We start from the raw sequence: 26,376 nt of genomic DNA, 5'->3' as shown, positions 1-26,376 counted from the left end.
AAAAGTATGTTTGTGTGCAAGTGTAGCACAATACTGGAGGAGGACAATGTCACTTGAGAATGGACTTTGAATACAATTTTGGAGAAATAAGTGTTGAATGGTATATATGGTATTCCTTTTCAGAATGGTATTCCTTTTCAGAATGGGGTACATCATGCTAAAAAGGCACATCCCCTGGCATCCAGTGGGTTTTCATTTTCAAATTATTAGAGAAATAAATGGTCACATTTAAGATTTAGAGTCAAGTGCATGATGGGGTTGTTTGCATATAGATATGCATGATTCAGCTGGTACCCTTTAGGTTGAAATTGGAAGGATTATTTGTGGGTAATAAATCAAAAACACTAGAGAAATCTAAATTGAATTTTTTATAGTATAAAAAATAAATTCGTTTGGGACGGGGTTTCCATGGATAACTGTCAGTTTGTTCTGATGTCAACTGGTTCTATGCATTTTTTGGGCAGGGGAAGAAATTAGCATATAAAGATAGAACATATTGTGAAACAATCCTCATTCAGCATCCTTTCTGCATAACATTTTGTAATATTACCTCATGCTTACAGAATATTAACTTAATAAAATATATATATCATGCATCCTCTATATTTTGAGAGAAACTTGCATTCATGAATAAAAACTGCCTTGGGGTACTTTGTTGTATGGTAGTATGCCTTGGAAAACTCTATTTTGCATAGTGTTTAAATTATCCTGAATGATGGGAGGTGACTGCCTAATTTGGTCAGGTTCAATTTCTGCAAGGTATTGCCATTTACAATTGATCTTGCAGCATAAAATAAGTAGATGTCATATGAGTACTTGCCTCCAAAGATGTGATTGTAGGTTAACAAACCCTAATAATGTGCTGTTTGAAACAATGTTATGCTTTTCCTGGGTAACATGTTATGTAAGTAAGAATCCCATTGAGGTTTTGAAATAAGATTGAAGAGCAAAGCCAAATACTGTCTAATGGGAAAACAAATCAGTTTTTCTCCTAGTACAAAAATTGTATATCCACAATTTTTTACCATTGTTGAAATATCTTTGTGAAATTTGCAAGAAGGCATTTGGGAGTGGTTTTGCAGAGAAGAAACTAGAAAGGTAACTTTTCAGTTTTTCCTTTAGAATATTCAGTAGATGATTCGTATTCTTTTTATTCTTCCAAAACTTGGCTTTACAATGCTGGTCCTGAATAGTGCAAGAATTCTTTTAACTGTGATTTTAAAATTATGACAGGAACTCTTTCTGTACTATACCACTCCCAGGAAAATGAGTTTGTGATGGCTGATTTAATACTCCTGCAACTCCCAACTCTTTAACAGTTCTCAAAATGTCTGACTTATTTGAAAACCTTCCCCTTGCTATTCCTGCCAGCACACCTTTTTGTGTCCCAAGTCTTAGCCCTTAACACCACCAGTGCCCATTCCACAACTTTTTCCCTGGGCTTCAGATACAGGTAAACAAATGGGGATCTGAAAATTCAAGATCATTCCTGGCGATTCAGTTAAGTTTAATCCATTCAAAGAATTTTGCATTTACAGTAGGGCCCTGCTTTTCGGCGGCCCGCTTTTCGGCATTCCACTAATATGGTGGCTTTCAATTAGAGTAAGGCCCCACTCATATGGCGCTTGTTCTGCTTTTACAGTGTTTTTCAGGTGTTGGGCACCATTCTATTGAATGAGTTCCGCTTCTTGGCGGATTTTGCTTTTTGGCAGGGTTCTGGAACGTAACCCGCCGTATGAGTGGGGCCCTACTGTACAGGGTCTTCTTGCTTGACTACATTGTATTGACTGAGCGGGAAGTGAGTTGTATTGTCTCCCCACAGTCAAACCATTTTTTTTGTGTGTTGCCAAATTCTGCTATGGGTGCTTCTGCATGGTGTGAGGGACATATGCATGCAGAACCTGTAGCTAGATCCAATTTTGTGCGTTTGGGAAGAAATGGAAGGTTGTCCAACCCCCTGTTATTTTTTTTACTTTTGGAAGTGATCATCTTCTCTCCTTTCCCTTTAGGCCAGTGGTGGAGAACTTCCAGCCTGATTAGGCCCACCTGGCCTCCCAAGTTCTGCAATGCCATTTCTGCCAAGCCACACCCACCTGCCCTACAAACCGTGTGGACATTATAAAGCCTGACTCCAGTGAAAGAGTTTGTAGGATTTGCCTGCAAAACCCTGTGCACATGGCTTAACCACTTATGATCATGTAATAGTAGGATCTTGCAGAGTGCTATGCAAGGGACTTTTCAAGCTCAGATGATCAGCTGATGGTTGGGTCTTTCAAAGCCCAGTGCAGAGTGCTTAGCAAGACCTGATCATCAGCTGATCAGTATTTTTGCAGGTTGTGCCTTTGTCTGCATATTTAAGTGTCAGACCATGAAGGCAAAACTGGGTCACCTGATATAATTGTGACATCGACAGATGGGAAGCCCCACTTGCCTGTCAAACTTGGCCCACAGGGAGTAGGGAAATAATGATCTGGCCTGCCAGCCAACTCCATTTCCTCATCCCTGCTTTAGGCTATTTGAATGCCCATACATGGACATCCTTCTTTCCTAATCTGGAGAGTCATACTAAAGCCTACATTCTACTGTGCTTTACCCCACTTCACCACAATTCTTGGCAGTACAAGAATTACTTACTTAAATTACTTGGCAGTAATTTAAAAAGAATGATGGTGACCAATTAGTTCTTCTAACTATGGGGGAGAGGAATACTGGGAGAGGCTACTTAGGACCAGGAAGCATGTGTGTGACAGTACCATTGCCTGTCTTCTTTCTCTCTTCATGTGCCACTCTGGTTGTGAAAGAGACCGTCCGACTGATGCCAGAACAGGTATGTAATGGTGTATTTGCCTGCCGCCTTCTCTCTCCTTGCTTCTTAGATCTGGGGATATTTTTTGTTGTTGTTGTTGACTGTGTTATTGGTGATTCCACAGGAGCCTGATAAAGGCCCTCAAGCTCTGACTTTGCTAAAAAGGAACTGGAAACCATTGCCTCTTATCTCTCTCTTCTGTAGCATCCTTTCTGATCTTTTTCACTTACTCAGGCAATGCAAGCGTGTCTAAAATAGAAGAAAGCGTCTTGGGAGATCTTGCAATAAAGTCACATAACCTTCATGTGTACCTATTTAGCATTTTACTTTTGTGGGTTTGTTACAACATTTTGATTTAAGGACAAATGAATGAATAAAGTTATACTTCCACCTAGAGTGTAGAGCTAAAAGTTTAGTAGTAATAGTGTTTAATGCAGTAATTGTAAATATTTTATACCACAGAACTGCACACATTGCTGCTGCTGTTATGTGCCTTCAAGTCGATTACGACTTATGATGACCTTATGAATCAGTGACCTCCAATAGCATCTGTCATGAACCGCCTTGACACACTGCTATATGTGTATTAATTGGAATTCATCTTAAAAGAGTTTCTAGTATACGGAGACCTTCACTTTGAATGGTTTGCTTTTTTGTATTTATAAAGTTACAGTGAAACTACAGGAAACAGTATGATGCTAAGAAGTGAATATGAGGAAGTATGTAGCATGTCATTAGATAGAAGGTAGAGTAATTTTTCAAGTCAAATATTCTTTTTGGAGAGATGTCATAGCTATTTATTAGTTTTCTTCAAATGTTTACAAAGGGGTCTTTCCAAAGGCATTTCTTTACATTGACAATTCCAGTATCAATAAAGGAGGACAGTTTTGTTTACATAGTAATTAGAGAGAGAGAATTTCTTTCTTACCACTTCTATTAACTTTTCCATTTCAGGAATGTGAAACCAATTCCTTAACCATCCTATTATCATTGGCACACATGCAGATATCCTCTGTCTAGTTACGACTGTTTTTGTAGCAACAAGCAAGTTTACTGCAGGGATGTAATGGGATGTATTGGATTGAAATTTTGGTTGAGGAAGAAGGAAGACTGAATTTGTTTTGGAAGTGAGTGTTCTAGGCCATCTTAATGGGAAGTGTTGGGAACAATATGTGATAAATCCTGGGAATGCCATCTGTAATTGTTTTGTCTCTGAAGTGCTTCTTCATCTTTCCTTGATTATGAAGAATATCTTAAAGCCCAAACTGTGAACCATTGTACTGCAGTGAACTAGGCTACCTAGAACTCTAGATTTTGCTGCGGTTTTTTTAATTAGACGTGCAGAGTTTCAGTTGAAATTGCTTTTAACCCTTCCTAAACCCATCTTCTACCCACTTAAGGAGTGGGCTCATAGTTCAGGAGTTCTCCTGGATCCATTGCTGTCACTTGAGATGCAGATAGCCTTGGTTGTGCAGTGTACCTTCCACCAGCTTAGGTTGATGGCTCAACTACAATCCTATCTAGACAGCGATAACTTGGCTACAGTAATCTAAGTCAGGTAAGCTCAATATTAACACTGCAGTGCACTTTACTTGGGGCTGCCTTTGAAAAGTTCAGAAGCTTCAATTAGTGCAGAATGTGGCTGTCCAACTGTTGACAAGTGCAATGCAAACTGATCATATAACACCTATTCCTTTACAGCTACACTGTAATACAGATAATAAATATAGCGTGACTCTGCCTAGTAGAATCTCTGTGGAATTTTTATTTAACAAACAGTATGCCCTTGTTTAATTAAATCAATAAAGAGATATCAAAATTAAAAGGAAATCATACAGAACTGAACTATTGGAAGAGATGTAGAAAGGAGGGGATCTAACCAATATAAGCTCATGAACACAGGGCAGAGGGAGGTAGTGAGGAAGCAACCAACAAGGGACTGGTGAGAGGCTTAGTATCAGAAAAACGTCATATTTGCCAGGGAAGATAGGAGAAGTGTGTTGGACTGTTAGGAGTCCTTCTTTGGTGAAGGAAAAAGAGACATTGCCTTCTTCAGGCACCTTGTCACTTTTGATGGACTCCAACTGGTTGTCTCCCCAATCTTCATTGCTGTCAGTGTCCAGCAGGTCCCCTTCCTCAGCAGAGTTGGCTGCCTCAGCATCCAGCTTGGCATTGCTCTCTTCTTTCTTTGCATAGCTGCTGCTTTGCTCCTCCACCTTGTTGTTCTTCAGTTTTTTAATTCTTCTCTAGGCTTTCTAGCAGGAATCCACATTTTGCTTAGCCTGGGTCAGCTCCTTCTTAATGCTCTGTAGATCATCTCCTATCAACTTTCCAAACTTAGGAATAATCCCTGCTGCCCCATGGGAGGTATTGCCAGAAACTCCATGGCATTTCAAGGGTAACATGGCCCTGGCAATGGGAGGTGGCACACTGGATATGATAGTGTGGCTGCTGACCCATACATCTCTGTGACTGAACTCTTCATTCCAGTTTTATCCTACTTCAACCACCCTTTCCCGCCATAGCAGCACAAGCTTTGAGCTGATATATGTACTGCATGAAGACAAAGCTCTCATGCGTGGATCAGCCAATAATCCTTCCTTGCTTAGGGAACATGGCCTCTACATCTGACTTCATCATCATTAGCATGTTGAGGTTTCCAGTGAAGAAGTTCAGGGCACATGGATCTGTCTTGTTGGTGACATTGCTAGCCACGACCCAAGCATGCAACAGGAAAACAGGCGTAATGTGTAGATGAAGATAAAAAAAAATGCAGGAGGCCCAACTTTGGTACTGCATCATTTTCCTTATTTATAGATCTCTCTCTTACACACAAACAAATAGCTTCACCCCATCCACATACCTGGCCATCTTCATATATTATCTGTGTTAAAGTAATTTAATATGGTATACCTTTTTGCTTGTTTGAGTTTTATTCATTTGTTCAGTCATGTTGTGACCTGAATAAGGTAAGAAGAGTTCTCTAGCCCAAATTGGGTTTGATTCCCTTATAATGCATACAATCTTAATTCTGTTTGCGAGGGGACTTTGTAGATGAGCTTTTAGTTTGTGGTTGTTGATCTGTGGGTGCTCAATGGACTTTTATTTATTTATTTTTAATTATCTTTATTGAATATCAAAAAACAAACATATCAATAATATATCCAATTCCGGCCTCAACAATCATTTACTCTTTACCACCCCCACCTCCATATGGGATTGACTAATAGCAAGGCTAATACAGCTTTCAGCATTGCATTCGCTCTATCTTTCATTGCATATTACTCATTTACTTCTACTATCCATCATAATATGCTATGTTCTTGAGGGAAGAAGTAGCCTGAGTAGGAGCCACTCAGATGAAGAAGTACAGGACAGATGTGGTGATGTTGCAGGACTCGGTGGACTTCAACATGGGCTACTACAGCTTCATCTTGTGCCACCACCTGGAGTTCGGCTTCCGCGCCCCACACTTCTACCTACGCTGCCTCGACAAGAACGGCATCCTTGTTGACAGCGAGTGGTGGCTAATCAGTTGTCGACACACTTGGATGAAACGGATTATTTGGATCCATACCAATCGGGTTTCAGGACTGGACATGGAACTGAAACAGCATTGGTCGCTCTGGTTGATGATATGAGGAGGGCATTAGATAGGGGAGAATTCACCTTTCTTGTCCTCCTCGATCTCTCAGCGGCTTTTGATACTGTCGACCACAGTATCCTTTTACATCGCCTGGAGGAATCGGGAATAGGAGGCACTGTACTACGGTGGTTCCATTCCTTTCTTTCCGACAGGCATCAACAGGTAGCATTGGGGGAGGAGGTTTCAGACCCTTGGCCTCTCAATTGTGGTGTGCCACAGGGCTCTGTCCTCTCTCCCATGCTATTTAATATCTATATGAAGCCGCTGGGGACAATCATCAGGAGATTTGGGCTGCAGTGTCACCAATATGCGGATGACACTCAGCTCTATCTCTCGTTTAAATCTTCACCAGAGTCTGCTGTGGAGACCATGTCCAAGTGCCTGGAATCCGTGAGTGGATGGATGGGAAGGAACAGGCTGAAGTTGAATCCTGATAAGACTGAGGTGCTACTCGTGGGAGACAAGGGAAGGCTGGGAGATGTTGACCTGGTGTTCGACGGGGTGAAATTGCCCCTGAAGGACCAGGTCCGCAGCCTTGGGGTTGTTCTTGATTCCAAGCTGTCCATGGAGGCTCAGATTTCAGCAGTGAGCCGGGCAGCTTGGTATCAATTACAGCTCATTCGTAGACTGCAGCCCTACCTTCCTGCTCATCAGCTCCCACTGGAGGTACATGCCCTGGTCACCTCTCGGTTGGATTACTGTAATGCGCTGTACTTGGGGTTACCCTTGAAAACGGTCCGGAAATTACAACTTATACAAAATGCTGCGGCTCGACTACTTACAAACTGTCGCTGCCGGGAACACATCACCCCAGTGTTGTTCTACCTACACTGGCTTCCAGTTATTTTCCGGGCCCAATTCAAGGTGTTGGTATTAACCTTTAAATCCCTATACGGTCTCGGCCCAGTTTATCTAATGGAGCGCCTCCAGCGCCACCAACCATGCCGCCCAACAAGATCAGCCACACAGGACCTTCTCTCAATCCCGCCAACTAAAACAGCTAGGTTGGCGGGGACAAGAGAGAGGGCATTTTCAGTGGCGGCCCCCACTCTCTGGAACTCCCTCCCGTATGACCTTCGACATGCCCCTTCCCTGAATGTATTCCGCCAAGCTGTGAAGACCTGGCTCTTCAGACAGGCCTTTGGGACTTACGGGGAGGGTTAAATTTTTACGACGAATAGCCTACTACTCTGTACTGGAACTGTTTTATTGTTTTATTGTTATATTGTATTTTATGATGTATTTTATTATGATGTAATGTATTGTTGTTAAATTGTACGTCGCCTAGAGTGGCCATTGGCCAGATAGGCGACCCACAAATTAAATTATTATTATTATTATTATTCCAGCGTAGGGCCTCCAGCTGCCCCTGCATCCTTCAGTTCACAATTTTGGGGATCCCCTGGGAAGCTTGTGAGACTTTGGGGGCAATTTTTGTGTGTTGGACCCTAGTAGGTGAGGGCCAAGGTGGATGGGTCGAGTCCTGGGTGAGAGCCAGGAGGTTGAGAGATGTTGAGTGGAGAAGTGCAAGGCAATTGTTTTAATATTTATTTGTTAATTTGTATTGTGTGCATTTGTATTGTGGTTTTATTGTATATTTTTATATTTGCTGTTTTATCTTCTGTACACCACTTAGAGATTTTTATATATATTAAGCGGTATAGAAATGGCTTAAATAATAATGATAATAATAATTCTCAGGTAAATAATAACATGATTACACCATTGCATCCGGAACACAGTCTGGTCATGTTTTGTTGGATGAGTTTCAATTGGTACAGCTCGAGGACATTGACAAGGTGCTTGGACAGGTGCATGCGACCACTTCTATACTGGATCCTTGCCCCTCTTGGCTGATAAAAGCTAGCAGGGTTGGAACCGCCGGCTGGGCCACGGAGGTGATTAATGCCTCATTACGAGAGGGAGTGGTCCCTGGTTGCATGAAGGAGGCGGTGGTGAGACCACTTCTGAGAAAATCTTCCTTGGACCCAGTAATTTTTAACAATTACAGGCCGGTAGCAAACGTTCCATTCCTGGGCAAGGTTCTAGAAAGAGTGGTCGCGGACCAGCTCCAGGCATTCTTGGATGAGACCGATTATCTAGATCCATTTCAATCGGGGTTCAGGCCCGGTTTTGGCACTGAGACGGCCTTGGTCGCCCTGTATGATGACCTCTGTCGGGAGAAAGACGGGGAGTGTAACCTTGTTGATTCTCCTTGATCTCTCAGCGGCTTTTGATACCATCGACCATGGTATCCTTCTGGGGAGACTCGCTGATTTGGGAGTTGGAGGTACTGTATGGCAGTGGTTCTGCTCCTATTTAGCGGGTCGTCTCCAGAAGGTAGTGCTGGGGGAGTCTTGCTCGGCACCCTGGGTCCTCCAATACGGAGTTCCACAGGGGTCAGTACTATTCCCCATGCTTTTTAACATCTACATGAAGCCGCTGGGTGCGGTCATCAGGAGTTTTGGAGTGCGTTGCCACCAGTATGCTGATGACACGCAGCTCTACTTCTCCTGTTCATCCTTTTCAGGTGAGGCTGTCATGGTGCTGAACCGATGCCTGGCTGCGGTGATGGACTGGATGAGAGCGAATAAATTGAAGCTCAATCCAGATAAGACTGAGATGCTGTTAGTGGGTGGTTCCCCTGACCAGATGGGAGAGGCTCAACCTGCTCTGGACGGGGTTGCACTCCTCCTGAAGGAGCAGGTTCGTAGTTTGGGAGTTCTTTTAGAACCCTCCCTGTCACTGGAGGCACAAGTAGCCTCGGTGGCACGGAATGATTTCTATCAACTTCGGTTGGTGGCCCAACTACGCCCCTATCTGGATAGGGAAACCTTGCTTCAGTTGTCCATGCAGTGGTAACCTCAAAATTGGACTACTGCAAAGCACTCTACGTGGGGCTGCCTTTGAAGACAGTTTGGAAGCTGCAGCTCGTGCAAAACGCAGCGGCCCGATTGCTAACAGGGACTCGGAGATGTGAACATATAACTCCGATTCTGGCTCGCTTGCACTGGCTGCCTATATGCTTCCGGGCTCAATTCAAAGTGCTGGTTTTGACTTATAAAGCCTTACATGGCTTGGGACCACAATACCTGGTGGAACGCCTCTCCCGATATGAACCTACCTGTACTCTGCGTTCAACATCGAAGGGCCTCCTTTGGGGGCCCACCCAGAGAGAAGCCCGAAAGGTGACAACAAGAAAACGGGCTTTCTCTGTGGTGGCCCCCGAATTATGGAATTCTCTCCCTGATGAGGTACGCCTGGCGCCAACATTGCTGTCCTTCCGGCGCCAGGTAAAAACCTTTTTGTTCTCCCAGGCTTTTTAATAACATTTTAACAACATTTTTAACATCTATTGTAATACCTACATTTGCACTTACACTCTTAATATTTTAGCAATTTTAATTACTTAACATCTTAACATCTTAATACTTTTAACTGATTTAATACGTTTTTAATATTTTTAGGCTTGTGTTGTAGTTGTTTATATGTTTAATTATGTTCTACTACTTTTGGTATATTGTTTTTAAGTTGTTGATATATGTTTTTACTTGTATATTGGATGTTTTTATGTTGTGCACCGCCCAGAGAGCTACGGCTATTGGGCGGTATAGAAATATAATAAATAAATAAATAAATTGCATATTTGCATCAATGTTTCTGAAATTCACAGTGCATGGCAGCTGATATATACTGTGTGACATTTACACCTGAGGATAATTATTCTTTTGCAGCATTTTCAGGCCGTAATAAGTCAGGGAATGCCTGTGATCTGACAAGCAATATTTATTTAGAGAAAGATCTTCTAGAAATCTTGGGAGTTTTGCTTGGATCATCCTTGTTGAGTTATGTAGAATGAGGAGAGTTATGTAGAATGAAACTTTGTACCCTTCAAGATAGCATATTTGACCAAAATAGTTATCTCGTAGTAGATGACAATTAATAAAGGTCAAAGTAATGACAGCTGGTATAGCACAGTGGGGAGCCTGGCTGGGAGTCCAGAGTCTGAGTTCAAATCCCCACTCATGTCTCCTGGGTGTAAAGGATCAGCTAAGGATCACCCCCACAGTGAGTGGCTCAGGGGTTATGTGCCCTGCCACCTGTGCAGCCGTGGGCAAGCTGCATAGTCCCAAGGAGCCACCCCCCAGCGGGCAGTTGCAGACAAGGAAGGGGCTGACTAGTGCAGCTGTGGCAAATTGAGTAGACCCTAGCCAGCTGGGGAGGACTAGCCTCAGAGGGAGGCTAGACATTTCTTCATATGCTTTTTAATCTTTGAGATTGTGTAACTATGATAAAAGTATTGCCTACATTTTCATCATTCACAATCTTGTTCATCACATTGTTACATCATTTTTATATAGAAGCACCTTTCTCTGTAGCTATGTACCTTAAGATTTCTAACTTGTGTATAGAAGTATGCAGAGATCTTAGAACTGCAGCAGTAGAAATAACTCATCATACCTTAAAGCTGCAATAGCCCACCAAGAATAAAGGAAAAACTGATATACCATGTAGATACTTACTATACCCAGAGCTAGTCAGTACTAGAATCATTAAAGAAATTCCATAGCTAGTGTAAATTTATGACAATGAAAAATGAGTACTGCAGATGGTTTGATTAATTTAATGGCAGAACTATAGTACAGTGTGGTGTAGTGGTTAAGGTGTTGGACTACGACCTGGGAGACCAGGGTTTGAATTCCCACATAGCCATGAAGCTCACTGGGTGACCTTGGGCCAGTCACCGCCTCTTAGTCTCATGAAAACCCTATTTATAGGGTCACCATAAGTCGGAATTGACTTGAAGGCAGTACATTTACATTTTATAGTACTTCATGAATGCTCAAAGCATGTCATATACATTCTCATTAACACTTAAAATAACTGCAAAGCAGGTCACCAGTAGAGTATTGGGGTGCCTTTATAATTTAGGTATGTTTGCTCAGAAAAGATTGCTGTGTTTAATAGTTTTGATATTGTAAGGTTTAAATTGGTAACAACATTTATATAGATTATAGCAGTTTCTGTTGTTTAACTATATGTGAGTTTTAACAGGATGTATCCCTGGTTAACTTTTCATATAGAAGTAACAGCTGGAATCCTATCATTTGATTAAATGAGAGGCAGGTGTCCCAGGAGGTTACTACCATGTAAAGGTGACTGTTTTTGTAATCTGTCTTACTGCAGTATGTTAATGTTTTTAGCTCATTAATGATACCATGTTAATGATACAATATTTCCATGTAAATTCAAATATTACGTAAAGTTTTGTTTTGATTGTTTTTACAGATGAAAACTTTCATTCACTAACAATACTATAAAAAAACACCAGTTTGTATAGCAGTGTCTTGTGTGTGCTTCAGTAGTATTCCCTGTATTTGAAATGGTAGTAGAGGAGATTAAGGCCAAGACAGTAGTTTGCTTCTTAATGGCATCCTGTGAAGTTTGATCCAAGGGCTTCCTGGTTCACAGCTGATTTTTGGCAGTTATATCAATAATTCTTCTCTTTTAAAACTGCATCTACCTTGCGTATCATGCAAGTATTTTAGTCATAGCACACTATGGATTTTCTTTGTTAAATATAATATATAAAACATATTTTTCTATAGAATTCCAAACTAATAACAGCAAAGAAGTAAATTATTTAAGTCTTGTTAGAGAACAGGAAGCATCCTACTATCTAAGAAATTGGAATATCTTCTTTCAGAATGTTTTCATTCTGCTACTGTAGCTGTTTTAAAATATAAAGCCATGAAGAGAGATTGCATAGACAGTGTTTTAATGTTACTACAATTTTGAGGCTACCTTCACATGTTATGTGAATCTGCATATGTTTGTAATGTTTCCACAATGTACAAGAGCCATTATCTTACATCTTTAACCACATGTATGTTGTGTGTCCATACTATGGAGAGCTGCACTTGGTCTTGGTTCCCCACAGGATGGACATGCAGTCAAAAAAATTATCAGTATGACTGACATTTGATGAAGACCTTGGTGGGTACATTAAGTATGCTATAAAATACCTAATTTCTACAATGCATTCAATGATCTTGAGTGGGAAATTTGTGTATTCTGAATGTGTATGGGGGAGGTGTTGCATGAAAGACATTGGTTTGTGCTTTTGGTTTTGTGACTTCAAAATGAGAATGTTTTGTAGTTTCAATGGTTTAAGAGACTCAATGTCATAAAAATGTGACAGTTGAACTCATTATACAGCCACAAAAGTGGCTGTATACTATAGCCAGCATGGATTTTCACATTCTGAAATGATAAATACCCCCATGCCATTCTGATGCTTCCCATAAGATCATTTCAAAACAAAACCTTACAAAACGTATATTCCTGAACTCAGAAATGCTTACTTAACAACCCTCTAAATTTTCATGGTGATACACAAAACAGAGAGAATCAAGAGTTCAAAGTGTAAAAAGAGAGGGGGGAAAACCAGACCCCTTTTGGACTTTTTTTTGACAGTGGTCCCATAATTTGTTGAAATTAATTAAAAACCAGCCATGTTCACAGAGTACCTATAATCCTATTACTGACCTTGCCCCATACTCTGATCTTCATCTTCTGTAGTTTAAAAATTAAAAAAATGCGTAGCTGATTCTTAAATGTAATTTTAAAAAATTAACAAACTCAATGATAAGCCTGGGCATGCTCAGTAAGAACAAACTGTCAGTGCTCTAAAAGCCAGACTCACAGACCTTTATTTCACTTTAGACAGTTGTGGCTTCCCCCAAAGAAACCTGGGAAGTGTAGTTTGTGAAGGGTGCTGAGAGGAGACTCCTATTCCCCTGACAGAGCTCCAGTGGCCAGAGTGGTTCAACAGTCAGTCACTCTGATTGAAGCTCTGTGCAGGGAACATGACGTCTCCTAGTTACTCTCAGCACCCTTTACTGACTATAGTTTCCAGGATTCTTTGGGGGAAGCCAAGACTGTCTAAAGTGAAATAAAGGTCTGGTGTAGATGTGGCCAGTGACAACTTTGGTTTAAATTTGAATGGGAGACTAGAATAAAAAGGTGAGGGAAACGCTGAAAAACAATTATACTATTCAGTGTTTTCCTTTTGGAAAGGAAAGGGGCTTCCCCTCTACCCAGTCCCCATCCACCCAATCTCCTCCTCTCCCTCCCCTCTCCTTCCTGTCCTCCTGCCTGTCCCCCAGGTAAGTTTCACCTATCTTAAGCATGATTATTATTATTTATTTAATTTGTGTCCCGCCCTTCTCCCAACAGGAGCCCAGGGCGGCAAACAAGGCACTAAAAACATTTTAAAACATCATAAAAACAAATCTTAAAATATATTAAGACAAAACAGTGTTAAATACATTTTAAAAACCTTTTTAAAAGGGTTAAAAACATTATTAGAAAACATTAAGCACGGGAGTAAATCCCACTGAACTCAATAAGCATGCAAATGATCAAACCTGCCCACCCCTCCTCCCTATCCCATCCCTGTTGCCCCTTCCCTCCCCCTTCCTTTATCCCTCCCCCTTCCCTTCCAATCCCCTCCTTCCCTTTCCTCTCCAGTCCTCTTTCCCTCTCCTCTCCCCTCCCCCTCTTCCTCTCTCCTCTCCCCTCCCCCTCCCCCTCTTCCTCTCTCCTCTCCCCTCCCCCTCTTCCTCTCTCCTCTCCCCTCTTCCTCTCTCCTCTCTCCTCTCCCGTCTTCCTTTCCTCTCTCCTCTCCCCTCTTCCTCTCTCCTCTCCCCTCTTCCTCTCTCCTCTCCCCTCTTCCTCTCTCCTCTCCCCTCTTCCTCTCTCCTCTCCCCTCTTCCTCTCCCCTCCCCCTCTTCCTCTCCCCTCCCCCTCTTCCTCTTCCTCTCTCCTCTCCCCTCCCCCTCTTCCTCTTCCTCTTCCTCTCTCCTCTCCCCTCCCCCTCTTCCTCTTCCTCTCTCCTCTCCCCTCCCCCTCTTCCTCTTCCTCTCTCCTCTCCCCTCCCCCTCTTCCTCTCTCCTCTCCCCTCCCCCTCTTCCTCTCTCCTCTCCCCTCCCCCTCTTCCTCTCTCCTCTCCCCTCCCCCTCTTCCTCTCTCCTCTCCCCTCCCCCTCTTCCTCTCTCCTCTCCCCTCCCCCTCTTCCTCTCTCCTCTCCCCTCCCCCTCTTCCTCTCTCCTCTCCCCTCCCCCTCTTCCTCTCTCCTCTCTCCTCTCCCTTCTTCCTCTCTCCTCTCCCCTCTCCCCTCTTCCCTCTTCCTCTCCCATGATCAGTTTACCTATCCTAATCATGATTGCACAGGAGTTTTGAACTCAATAAGCATGCAAATGATCAGACCTGCCTTTCCCCTCCCCTTCAGCCCTCCTTCTCTCCTCCCCCCATGATCAGTTTTAACTATCCTAAGCATGATTGCATGGGAGTAAGTGCCACAGAACTCAATAAACATGCAAATGATCAAACCTGCCCCCCTCCTGCCTGCTTCCATTCCTCTCCCCATCCCCCTGTGGTCAGATTTACCTATCCTAAGAATGATGGTAGGGGAGTAAATCCCACTGAACTCAATAAGCATAAAAATGATCAATCCATTCACAGCAAACTTGCACAGGATCCCATTTCTTACCTCCAGAATTAAAAAGCAGATAAATTCACTAATAGGCAAAAAAACCCTTGCTGTTTAAGAACGTACCTCTAAGCCAACAGATATTTCTATCAAACTTTTAAAAACGGGGAAATTGGGAAGCTATAGTGAATGCACCAGGGGAGCAGGAGACCTCACCCTCCTCTCTGAGATACTGTTCTGCCCTACAAATTTGTAAATCTGCAAACACAATTTGGGTTGGTCATTCACAGTCCAATCCACTTGCTGTGTAGCTTGGAAGAATTTGGTGACATGTGCCTCTGAGCATATGGTGAGTGGTGGCAACACCTGCAATCAGCCCAAATAACAGAAACATGACATGTGCTGTGCTGATCTTGTTTTACCAGGGAGGAAGCAACAATATTAAAACAGTTGATATAGTTCAGACAGTCACTTTAAATATGTTTGATTTATTTTGCAATTTTAGTGAAGTTTCCTACAGTAAATCATTTTCTTTTGCTTCTGTTTCTGTGAACATGTGAACTACAGCAACACTTTGCAACAGTAAAAAAAGCTCCAAAAACAATTGAGGAATATTGGCACTGACTGTTCTGCAGAATAGTTTCCAGTGGACATGAGGAGTGTCTCAGTTTACACAAAATAAAACAGTGCGAGGTGAAATATATTCTAGCAAAATGCTAGATGTGCTCTATGTTTTTAATTGACCATGTCTACCTTTCCTTAAGTGGAGTGGTTTAAGCATAGCAGGCTGAAAACAGGCATCTTGGGCAGGTCAAGTTTGTTTTTTCCAACAGCTAAAGTATTGCTTAATTAGCAACATATTGTACTCAGTCTGATTTTACATCAAACTGCAGTTTCAGATTGAACCATTAATGCACCCAAAATAGAAATAAAGCATAACCTCTAGTTTGAAACGCAAAAGGCTGTCTTCACCATTATATGACATTGACCAATAAAAAGGCTTTGAAATTAATAAAAATAAATTTGATACAGATTTCTAGGATGAATAATGAAATATAATCTTCTAGATTAGATTCTCGGTAGAAACAGTCATAACATAGGAAAGAAGCAAAGTAAGAACACCAACAAACATACAAAAATGTAATTCTCCATCTTTGGAGATGCCACCACTCACCATATACTCAGAGGCGTATGTTACCAAATTCTTCCAAGCTACACAGGAAGTGGATTTGTAGGACAGTACAATATCTCAGAGAAGAGGTCAGGTCTTCTGCTTCCTTGGTGCATTCACTGTAGCTGCCCAATTTCCCTGCTTTTTAAAGTTTGATAGAAATATCTGTTGTCTATAGGTACATTCTTAAACCGCAAGGTTTTTTTGCCTATTAGTGAATTATAGCAGTAAGTACTTTGATAATGTCACAGGGCCAATTTGTTTTATTTTATATCTCAAAGCATTTGTGCTCTTGTTAGTACTGGGCTGGGAAGTGGTGGAGTGTTAATGTAATAGCTTGACAGAGGTGGAAACTGGAGGGGGAAAGCTGTGTAGAAGTTAATTTATTTTTAACACTGTAGTGCTTTCTCAAAGTGAGGATACAGTGGTTATAGGCTGACTGACAAGTCTTTAAGTGATTGTGGTGGGGCTGGGTGGGTTCTTCAACCTGTTTACAGTAGTGCTTTGTATGTAAAGTGGCCTATTAAAACAGAGATTTGAATTGGTAAGTCATCTTCTGTAACCTTTTGTTTTGGAGCCAGCATTTATATCACAGAGCACAATATCTGTTCAAGCTGTGACACACAATCAGGAAAATGAATCAAAGGGAGTTGGAACCACCAAGCTCTGAGATGAAAGACAATGCATAGTCCTATCTTTAGTCTTTTCAGATGGGAATTATTTCCTTTTAAAATTCTAATTCGGCATAATCCTATCCTCAGGTTGTGCTGGTACATAAGACACTGCCAACACAGCGGGTGAAAATAGACAGAGTTGGAAGGCTGGAGGAGAGGAGTAGAACTTCTATCTTCCGCTTGCTGAGAAATCAGTCCATATAATGTAAAATAGTATCTCCAAATATGGTGGTTTAACTAAAATACTCTGATTTGAAGGGTTTTTTATATATGACAATGGGTGGGTGGGTGGAAATATATTGATATTTTTATTGTTAACTTTTCATAGGAAGCAATTCATAAATAGAATGTAATAAAAAATTGGCATACATTGGATGGATGATGCGTAGCCTTAATGTCAATACAAAGTTCCCTGAACTAGTGTATCCCTGAATGTAGAACAAGTGTTACTCATCTAGTAAGAAACGAGGACCCTAATTGGGCATGCAGTATTGAAAAGGTTGTAGCTGGAAGCACCCTTTTTCAGTGGATGCCCAGACACATAATAGCCTCTTTTGGACATAACTACAAACTGTTACTTAGCACTTGGTCAAAGCTTGGGCTCGTATGTTTTCCCGTGCAAGGAAGAGATCAGAAGTGTTAGCTTCCCGTTTTAAGGTAACCATTGTTTATCATTATAACTGAACTGGAAACTGCAGCCAGCTTCATCTGTGTTTTTTCTGAACAAGGCAGGATTATAAACTAAGTTTGAAGTTGATTTAGTGTCATGTCCAAACAAGGATGTTATCTGTTGCAACTGCTATCCATTATGACATTATCTCTGTTTCTCTACATAGTCTGCCATCCTCCAAGCATAGAGGCAAGGCTGTTCCCCAACACTGTGTCATGCAGACCAAAAGCAGGACTAGGAACAGTAGTGACCAATGGAAGATGAACTGTTTTTCATGAGTTGTCGTCATTCCCAGCCACTGGACATCTGTAGCTTTAGAAATTATTTGACAGATGATAATGTAACAGGGGTAGCTGTATTCAGCATAAAGATGCCATGAAGGGGAAAGCTGCACTTGTTACTTTTCTATCTCAGGTGGGACTTAAAAGCCCAAGGGCTCCACAGACCAAGAAACTAGCAAGCTGCATTCCGGTATGATGCTATCAGAACTCACTCCATCATTGATTTTGTGTGTCTGTTCTGATACTGGCTATCAGACAGACTCTCCCTGTGTAAATTACTTCACTTATCTTCAAAATGGAGGGGACAGTGGGTTTTCTATCACATCTCAAGAGAATTGAGGGGTGCATGTTACCCATAACTTACTTAGGGCCATCTCACAACAGCTAAAAGTTCTCCTGTCCTGTTCCCCCCACCCAATTACTGCTGGGTAGTATCTGCTGGTCTTTTTCTCAGAAGACATTATTCAAATAAATGAAAGTGAGGGAAGCATAGCTAGTTGGTATGGCAATTAACTGCTAGACCGGTTTAGATTGACTGCACTGTCTTAGTTGTATGCAACTGGCTCTTTCCAGCCCTTCTCTCCTTACTTGGAGATCAAAACTGGGACCTCTTATATGTCAAAGCATTTGTGTTCTTTTGGGTTATGACTCCACTTAGGGTCCTTTCATACTGTTTTATATAACTGGGAGATCTAAGTTCTATGCACATGAAGAAGTGTGGAAAAATCTTACCTCCTTGGAAACTACCAAGGTCCCACCATGAGTCTGTTGTTTGCTCCTCTAGCTGTGTGACATAGGTGTCGCTCCTTGGAGTGGAAGTTTTATTTATTCGATTTATTGATTTTTTAATTTTTTAATTTATTAATTTAAATTAATTTATTAAGTTTTGAGTTCTAGCCCCACTACTTTCACTTCTTGCACCCAAAAGTGTTGCTGGTACAACACCCCAAATATAGACTTCTCCTAGTGGTGGTAAGATGTACAAGTCCCAGGCATGGGACTTGATTCTCCATGTCTTCTTTCTCAATGATTTGCAATCAGATCTCATTGTTTTGTGCCTTTGTTCTTGTAGTATGTATTCTTCCTGGTCCATACACCCAGTTTCTCTCTCTAGCAAAAAGCTTTTTTAAATTTTATTTATTTAGTGGTATCCTGCTTTTTGACTGAAGTCCTTAAAGAAGCACACAATATTGATAAAACGCAGCATATACATTTAGACCCATGCACTTACAACAAAGCAAAATGAGCACAGGTAGACCAGGAGTAGGCATATGATACCTTCTTTGCCTACCTCCTCCTTCACCTTCTCTTGTTCCCCTCACACAAACCCCAATACATATGTGCTGTGTGCCACATTCTAAACATTGTCTGTGTGGATTTGTTTGTAGTATAGCAAGATCCAAGTCTTTCTCCTTGAGGGCCTATCACCAGTGGGTTCTATAAGCAGGTCTTCTGCCAAGTGGGCCATGGGATATTCTCATAGACTGTTCCAGGTAGTTCACTTACATGTTATGTGTGGGAGGAGTATGAAATGAGTTCCTTACATCATCCTGGTATTCTGACTGTTGCCATGAGCTTATTTGATACCTTTTATGTGTTGCTAATGTATGGGTATTGTTGGCAAGTACTGTTGTCATTGTTGACTGATGGCATTGACGGTTATGTTGTGGGAATGGCATTGGTTTGCCTTAGCTGTTGTTTCTACTGCTATTCATGTGCTTTTTACTTTGCTGCTAGAAGAGCATAATATCACACTTACATTTCACTGGTGTATCATACGCTCACTGTAGTAGTGCCATGGGTTTGGCCAACCTGCCTACTTTTAAAGAAATGTTGAGTTGCTTCTTTGATATATACCTGTGTAAGTAGGAACTTGATTATAATCATGATTTTGCAGTGTTCACATAGTGTCCTTTTTTTATAGTACAGTATGTATTTTATAACATGCTTTCAAATAGTAATGTACACATTTTTAAACCAAATAACTGAGTTTATGAAAAGTGAAGGGATTCACCTAGTCTTAAAAAGCTATTTTCATTGAAATACGTTTTGCTTTTCAGGCATTGTTGAAATCATGAATCGCCAGCATGGCGTCTGCAGCTGCACATTCAATAACAGAGGACTTCCCTGGCACCTGCAAGGTCCCATCTCCCTTCCACTCCATCCACTGAAAGAACCCTTCTTAAACCAATAGCAGGCTTTGTCCCAAGCCTAATTGACCACAGTTGTAGGGGGGCATTATGGGGAGAGATGCAGTGTATATGAGGTGCCCACTAATGTTTTCCCTGTTTGCAAATGTGCCCATGGGCCCCAAAAGTTTGGCAATCCCTGTTGTAATGCGTGTTGTGTTGTAAGCATTGGAAAGCAATCTGTGTTGCAATGCTAAATTTTTGGAAGCATTTTGAGGTCTGTATGTCCATGACAATTGCCTTCTCTAGTGTTGTCTTTGTATAAATAGAACTAGTAATGGATTTTTTCTACTTAGTGGAAATAGTAATGATGCTGACCTAAAACAGAACATTTCTAATGTAGCACAGATAAAAATGTTAACTAATAAAGACAGTGGTTTATATCCAATTAGTCTACATCTTTGGTACCTTTTACTAGCATGGCAAAAATCTAACTATAAGCTGTTTGCAGTGAATGACAAACCAGAAAGGAAAAATAAGTGTTGTAAATGTGATCTCTGTTGGGATTCTTTGTAGATATTGGTCCTATTTGTTTGCAGAAGTACTGGAAAATATTTTATGGAAGCAAGTGCCTAGCACCTTTTCTGAAGAGAGAACAGTCACAAGAAGAGAATCAAAGCACTTGTTTTTCCCAGAAAGTATTTTGAAGTAGTTTTATAATCTCTTGTAGTAAAATGTAAAACAGCTGATTTTATTTATATTTTGGTCATCTTGTTTTTAATATCTGATTAATCTGAATTGTATTTTAATGTATATTTTAAGTAAACCACTTAGAAGGTTTGAGTAAGTGGTATACAAATCCTGATAAATTTTTTTAAGCGCCAATGGGAGTTACCAGTGAAATCTTTCTGTGGTTTTGGACCCATCTTTTATTTCCAGCCTCTGACGTAGAAGCAAAACAATTTCACTGGTGCACACAAATCCAAGGGGAGTTTTACAATTTAAATGACATTTCTCAAGATATTTGTTGAGATTGTTTTGGAAAGTTGGCAGTAATCTGTTGTTGAACTACAGTAACATTACTGTCCAAACTGTTTTCCATAATGGTTTCGTGTATACTATAAAGTAAAACTTGTGTTTATTTAAGTAAAAAGATGACAATTTAGAAATGTGTTCTTGTTAAAGAGTTTGTCTTCATATTAGAATTGAGCCAACTGACGAGGTGGCAATTTACAGTTGGAGCAGTGTCAAATATTCACAACAATACGACGTACAGTAAAAATGAGGCTAAAATAATTCTGAATTGCCAAGTATGTAGGTGTTTTATAACGGTGGTGAGAGATGGTGTTAATAATTAATAATGTAGGGAGGTTGTTATGTAAAGAAATTATCTTTCTTTCAGTGTTAAGAGTTGTGTAGCTCTATTGATTGGCTCCATGCAGGAGAAACCTGACCTTTAGCAGATGTTTGAGAAACTGCCAGTACTCAGTGTGATCAGTAGACTAGACAGTTTTTCCCCCTCTCACGTTGGCAAAAAACCTACATTATATTAGTAGCATTGCAATTTCAAAGGTTTTTGTTTTGTTTTATAAATGCTCCTAGTTTCTAGGTACTTCTAGAAACTGCAAGATATAAGTGTTTTAATGTTTACAAGATAGTGTGAACTTATTTTCAGTACTGTTTAAAAATATTTACAGTTGCTGTATTAACATCTCTCTTGTATGCACCTTTTTAGCACATGTTGTGAAATAAGTACATTTCGTAGTAAAAGACAAAAAATGAAATTCAAATGTTTGGATTTGTTACTCTCTTTGACAATTATAGAATTTTGATATATCTTTTCTGGAGGTTGAGCGTGTGTGTATGAAATGCCTTTTTTTTTACAAATCAAAACACAGCCCATCTGGAGCTATTGGCTAAGAACAGGATGTTGTATGGCTCTCTATGAAGGCAGCTTTTCTATCAGTATTTAAGAGGAAGATGCAGCTGCTTAGCTGTGCGAGTTTAAGAAAACAGAGCTCACATTGTTCATTTTAAATTCTACCAGTTAGGCTTCAGGAAAATGTGACTTATCAGATGAATACTTTGACAATACCACCATCTCCTAGACTGGATCTTTTGCTGCAGGTGCTCATATTCCTGAGAGCTTTACAAATGGTTTTGAGTGTACAGAATTTGTTTTTTTTAAAAAAACATTAACATTAAAATGGAATTACAATGATAATATTTCTGTCTCAGATGTACAATGGGTGATATCCAACATTAGTCATACTCTGAGTAGACCCATTGAAATCAGTGGACTTAAACAATTTCATTGAGTCTACTCTCTGACATGCAGTTGATACCACCAAATACATATAAAGCATTGTACTGCTTTTTTTTTCTTTTTTGTTGTTTGAAACAAAAACCTCTGATGGGGTTCAAAGGGGCATATGGGAGGTAAAGTGTATTGTAATGCTAGTGTTAATGTGGATTGTGTAAATATTTCTTAAACTGGCCACCACTGACTTGACTTGACTCCTTTAACAAGAGACCAGGTGTCACATAGATACATTCTGCTCCTAATTGCTGTTTCATGACATTAAATGTCAAAGGAGAATCCATTTGGCCACCCTTCATCTATCTATACACTCCTGTGAATCAACCCAAATTAGAGTATCATGCTGCTGGGAGAAGTCTGGCAGTGTTCTATATGTGGTTGCCATGACACAATTCATCACTCACACTTAAATTTTAGGGTGCTCTAACCATGGTTTTATAAACCTTCATTATACCCATGGAGGTAGCTTACCACTGAGAAACCTTGTCTAAGTTTTCACAGCCTATTGTTCAAGCTAGTTGCTTTAATTTGAACCCCAGTTTTTCTATATAGAAAAGACTTAGACAATTACCCACTTCAAGAAAATTTTTGCAGGCTATATAGAATAGATTTTATTTCAAAATCTACTGAGTCTGAAACTATGCTTTGATTTTAAGGGGCTTTATCCAGCTTAACTTATAATACTTTAGTGCCATTTGACTTGATCAAGTGACCAAAAGTGAACCGTTAAACTCTTTAGGAGTCAGAATTAGAGACTGGAGTACTAAATTATAAAATGTCTTTTGTAAACTGCTTAAAGGTTTTTACAGTTAAGCAGTATATGAGTTTTGTTAAATAAATAAAATTCTAATGTTGACCAGTGGTGTTAGTTAAATTGTAAGATCTCACACTTTAAATATTTCAGAAAGGCTCTTACACTGAGGTTTTTAAAATGCACAAAATTATATTTGATGAATTGGTTAGGAAAAGATTGTTAAAATTTATTTTGAGGTGGTATTCAGCTGGGTACTACTCAGAGTAGACCCATTGAAATTAATGACCCTAAAATAGTTGTATCTATTAATTGCAGTAGGTCTATTCTAAATAGGACTAGGATTGAATACCACCCAAGGTTGACTGCCCTAGAATATAATCTTGATAATTTTCTGATTCTGTGGGTTCTGAATACTCAAGACACAGCTTTATTTCCATGAGCAGTTTAGAGAATCTTTCTTAGAATTGCTGACAACTCTCCCCTCCCTAAAATCTGAGCTTCATAGGATTTGTTTTATATGCATACATATTGCCTAGCACCATCCTTATATCTTTTTAGCACCAAATGAAAACCTTTTGATCACCCAGGCCTTTTAAATAACTCATGTAATCTGGGTCTCTTTGTTTTAAACACATGTTTTAACCTTTGGGGTTGCAGTAAGTTTTGTTTTCTTGTATTTATGCTGTTTTTGATTTTTTAGTTATGTTTTATTTTGTGTTTCAATTGTTTTTACACTTATTTTGAAAGCTACCCACAAAACTTTGTTATGGGTAACATAACTTTGTTACGTTATAAATAAGTAGATAAATACATGCATGTAATTGAGTTTACTTTGACTCTAGGTTCTTATAACAGTAGAGTTCCTGTATGGAACAATAGTTGAAAACTATCCCAATCCATGAACACTGGTTCTGACCTACTCATGCAGCTGAATGACATTAGTTTATCTCTGTTTCAATACATGGTATCTTTATGGACTAAGACTCTGCTGTTCAGGTCTAGTTGCTGAAGACTGATACCCTTAGATTAAAAAATTGTAATGCTGGATGAAGGTTTCTTGCAGTTGTTTGGTGGAGACAGACACCTGCCCATGCCTTAATGCGGCTCCCACTTGCTAATTGTGATATACAATTGACTCCAGATACTTCCAACTCCCTATTTCCTGTCCTATTTGTGATCTTTTATTAGATATACGTTCTTAAAAAGAAAAAAAGCATGGTTGTCTTGGCTCCCGGCCAAGAGAAGCAGACTCAGGACTTGAAGACTGGGTTTTGCATAAGATTTTATTCCAGAAAGTCAGCACAGGGGTGAAGCATCAAAACATATGAGGCATATCAGGCTGTAGAACAGGTGCAAACTAGGCATGGAAGCATGCCCAGACACTAAATAAAAGAGAGGTGGGCGGACGTTTACTTGCCCAAGGTAAATTTGGCACTTTCCAGTCTTAGAAGTGAGGCAGAGACTAATCCTGGGAAGAGATGTGAATTGTTTTAGTAGAAGCAGTCTTTTCTCCAGTTTGTACAATCTTGGAGAAATTGTTAGTTTAGGCTCTGACAAACAATCCTCATTCTTTATATATCTTATTTATTTATTTTTATTTATTTAATTGAATTTAATTTATATACCAGATTTATATATCTGGAAGAGTTCGGTCAGTTCATTAGAGTCTATCTAAGTCTGGGTTAGGTATCAGTGAGGATTCCTCTCGCTTTGTCACAGGCGAAGTGGGGGAGGTTGCTGACATTAGTAGACTCACTAGGCACAGAGCTGCCAGAGGTTTCTGGAAGCACTTCCCCATGATTTCCACAGCGCTGTCTGTAACATTTATAAACCCTCTCCATTCTCCCAATCCTGCTAAGCATTGTCCTTGGGGCCAGTGACAATGATGGCTTTACAGCTCTTCATATTGACTAACACTTGAAGCTTTCTTCTTCATTTCATGTAGAATACAAATTTAAGAATCCTTTTTTAAAAAGTTCTACACAACATTATGTATTGTGGCCAGATTTGAGGTGATGACAGGCTCCAAATATGTGCTGCTGTTGAAGTAAATGGAATTATGCTGGGTTGATGGATCTCAATCCAAGGGCAAAGTTTGTTGCTGGATCAACGATAATGTGAAAGAAAGGCAGAAGGAACCCCTTTTCTCTACTGTGGGGTCTGGCGTCTGGTTTTTCAGGTTGTAGTGGCATTCCAAAAGTGCCAAGAAGCTGGCTGTCAAGGAAAGCAGTTGTCCAGGATGGGTTTAGGAGAGAAGCCTGCTTGAGATCTGAGTTGGTTTTCATGTAATGCTAGACAATGAGCCTTGTGCTCGAACTCCCCCCCCCCGTACTCTATTTTAACCAGTTCATTTTTGCAAAGATCTAACTCCTCAGTTGGGAATCAGGTATTTTTACTGTAAACCTTAGTTGCTGATATGTGCATATGTGCCAGTTCATGAGTGTTTAAAATTGCCACTGTAGGGTAGTGCATAGAGTTTTGAGGGTTTTTCAAACTGGAGAATGGGGCAACCAGCCTTGTGAGTTTACTGAACTAGAAACAGTTGGGATTTGCTTCTGTATTGTGAAATGAGTGGAAAGGGATTGCTGAAAGGGAGGAATGTGATTTCAAATCCCTTAGTAGCACTGTTACCTTAGACTGGTAACGATGTGGCATGGATGATACAGCCAGAGAAGTTCTGTGAATGTGAAGGAACTGCAAAAGGGAGTGGCAAATGTGAACTAAGCCAGATGGGAGAGTGCATAGGAAGCAAGAAAAAATTCCAAACTGTGAGCGCAGAAGATTTAATCCATTTGCAATAGGGTATGAGATTCTCTGGCCAAGTACACACAGAAAAGCTGTCATAAGATACATTTTAACTGTATTTAAAATGCTTAGTTATAGCTACCAGTACGCAGTTTTATGTGTAGGCTGTTGTATAAACTGTACATGCAGAAGTGTTGAAAGGGCAATACTGAACAACATTATATAAAAACTCACTATAAGATTTGGGCCTCCCAATGCAGCACTGACCATCTTTTCTATGGACAAGTATGTGGAGATCCTTACATGCACACAGTTATGTATCTTTCTGGCCTACTGCTGCATGCCAGAATTTGTGGACTGAGATATTAATCCAATTCTGGCTTTTAAAGAGTTGATCTATTACTCTTTAAAAGCCAGAGTTGGATTAATATCCCAGTCCATTCAAACATCTCTCAGTCAAAACATAATTGGAACAAAGCAGGAGCTCTTCATGGGCTTTTCTTTCCAGGTTACTATGGGAGCTGAGCAGTAGTTCTTTTTACCTGAGATGATACCACCCTGATATTTTCTTTAGCATTTTGCTAATTATTGAACTTTGGAATTTTGATAGTGTGAAAAATTCCCCTTTCATGTGCAACATTTATTCTCATTTTTGTAAAGCTGCAATTGTAAGCTGTTAAGATTAC

At 40.3% G+C, this 26,376-nt stretch overlaps 1 protein-coding gene and 1 pseudogene across 5 annotated transcripts in view; one reads left to right on the top strand and one right to left on the bottom strand.

Annotated features, from left to right (window-relative positions):
• Positions 1-26,376, top strand: part of JMJD1C (jumonji domain containing 1C) — a 206,742-nt gene that overhangs the window by 46,497 nt on the left and 133,869 nt on the right. The window contains exon 1 of one of the 5 annotated variants that reach the window (XM_061635131.1): positions 11,581-11,608. The exons of the other annotated variants lie outside the window; for them this stretch is intronic. The gene's annotated coding sequence lies outside the window, so the exon portion shown is untranslated. Of the gene's footprint in view, positions 1-11,580; positions 11,609-26,376 lie in introns of those variants that run through there. 5 annotated transcript variants of the gene reach the window in all.
• LOC133388591 (heterogeneous nuclear ribonucleoprotein C-like) lies at positions 4,606-5,608 on the bottom strand (annotated as a pseudogene).

This window comes from Rhineura floridana, chromosome 7 (genome assembly GCF_030035675.1).
Source record: "Rhineura floridana isolate rRhiFlo1 chromosome 7, rRhiFlo1.hap2, whole genome shotgun sequence".
Lineage (NCBI taxonomy): Eukaryota > Metazoa > Chordata > Lepidosauria > Squamata > Rhineuridae > Rhineura > Rhineura floridana.
This window is presented reverse-complemented; position numbering and strand designations above follow the sequence as displayed.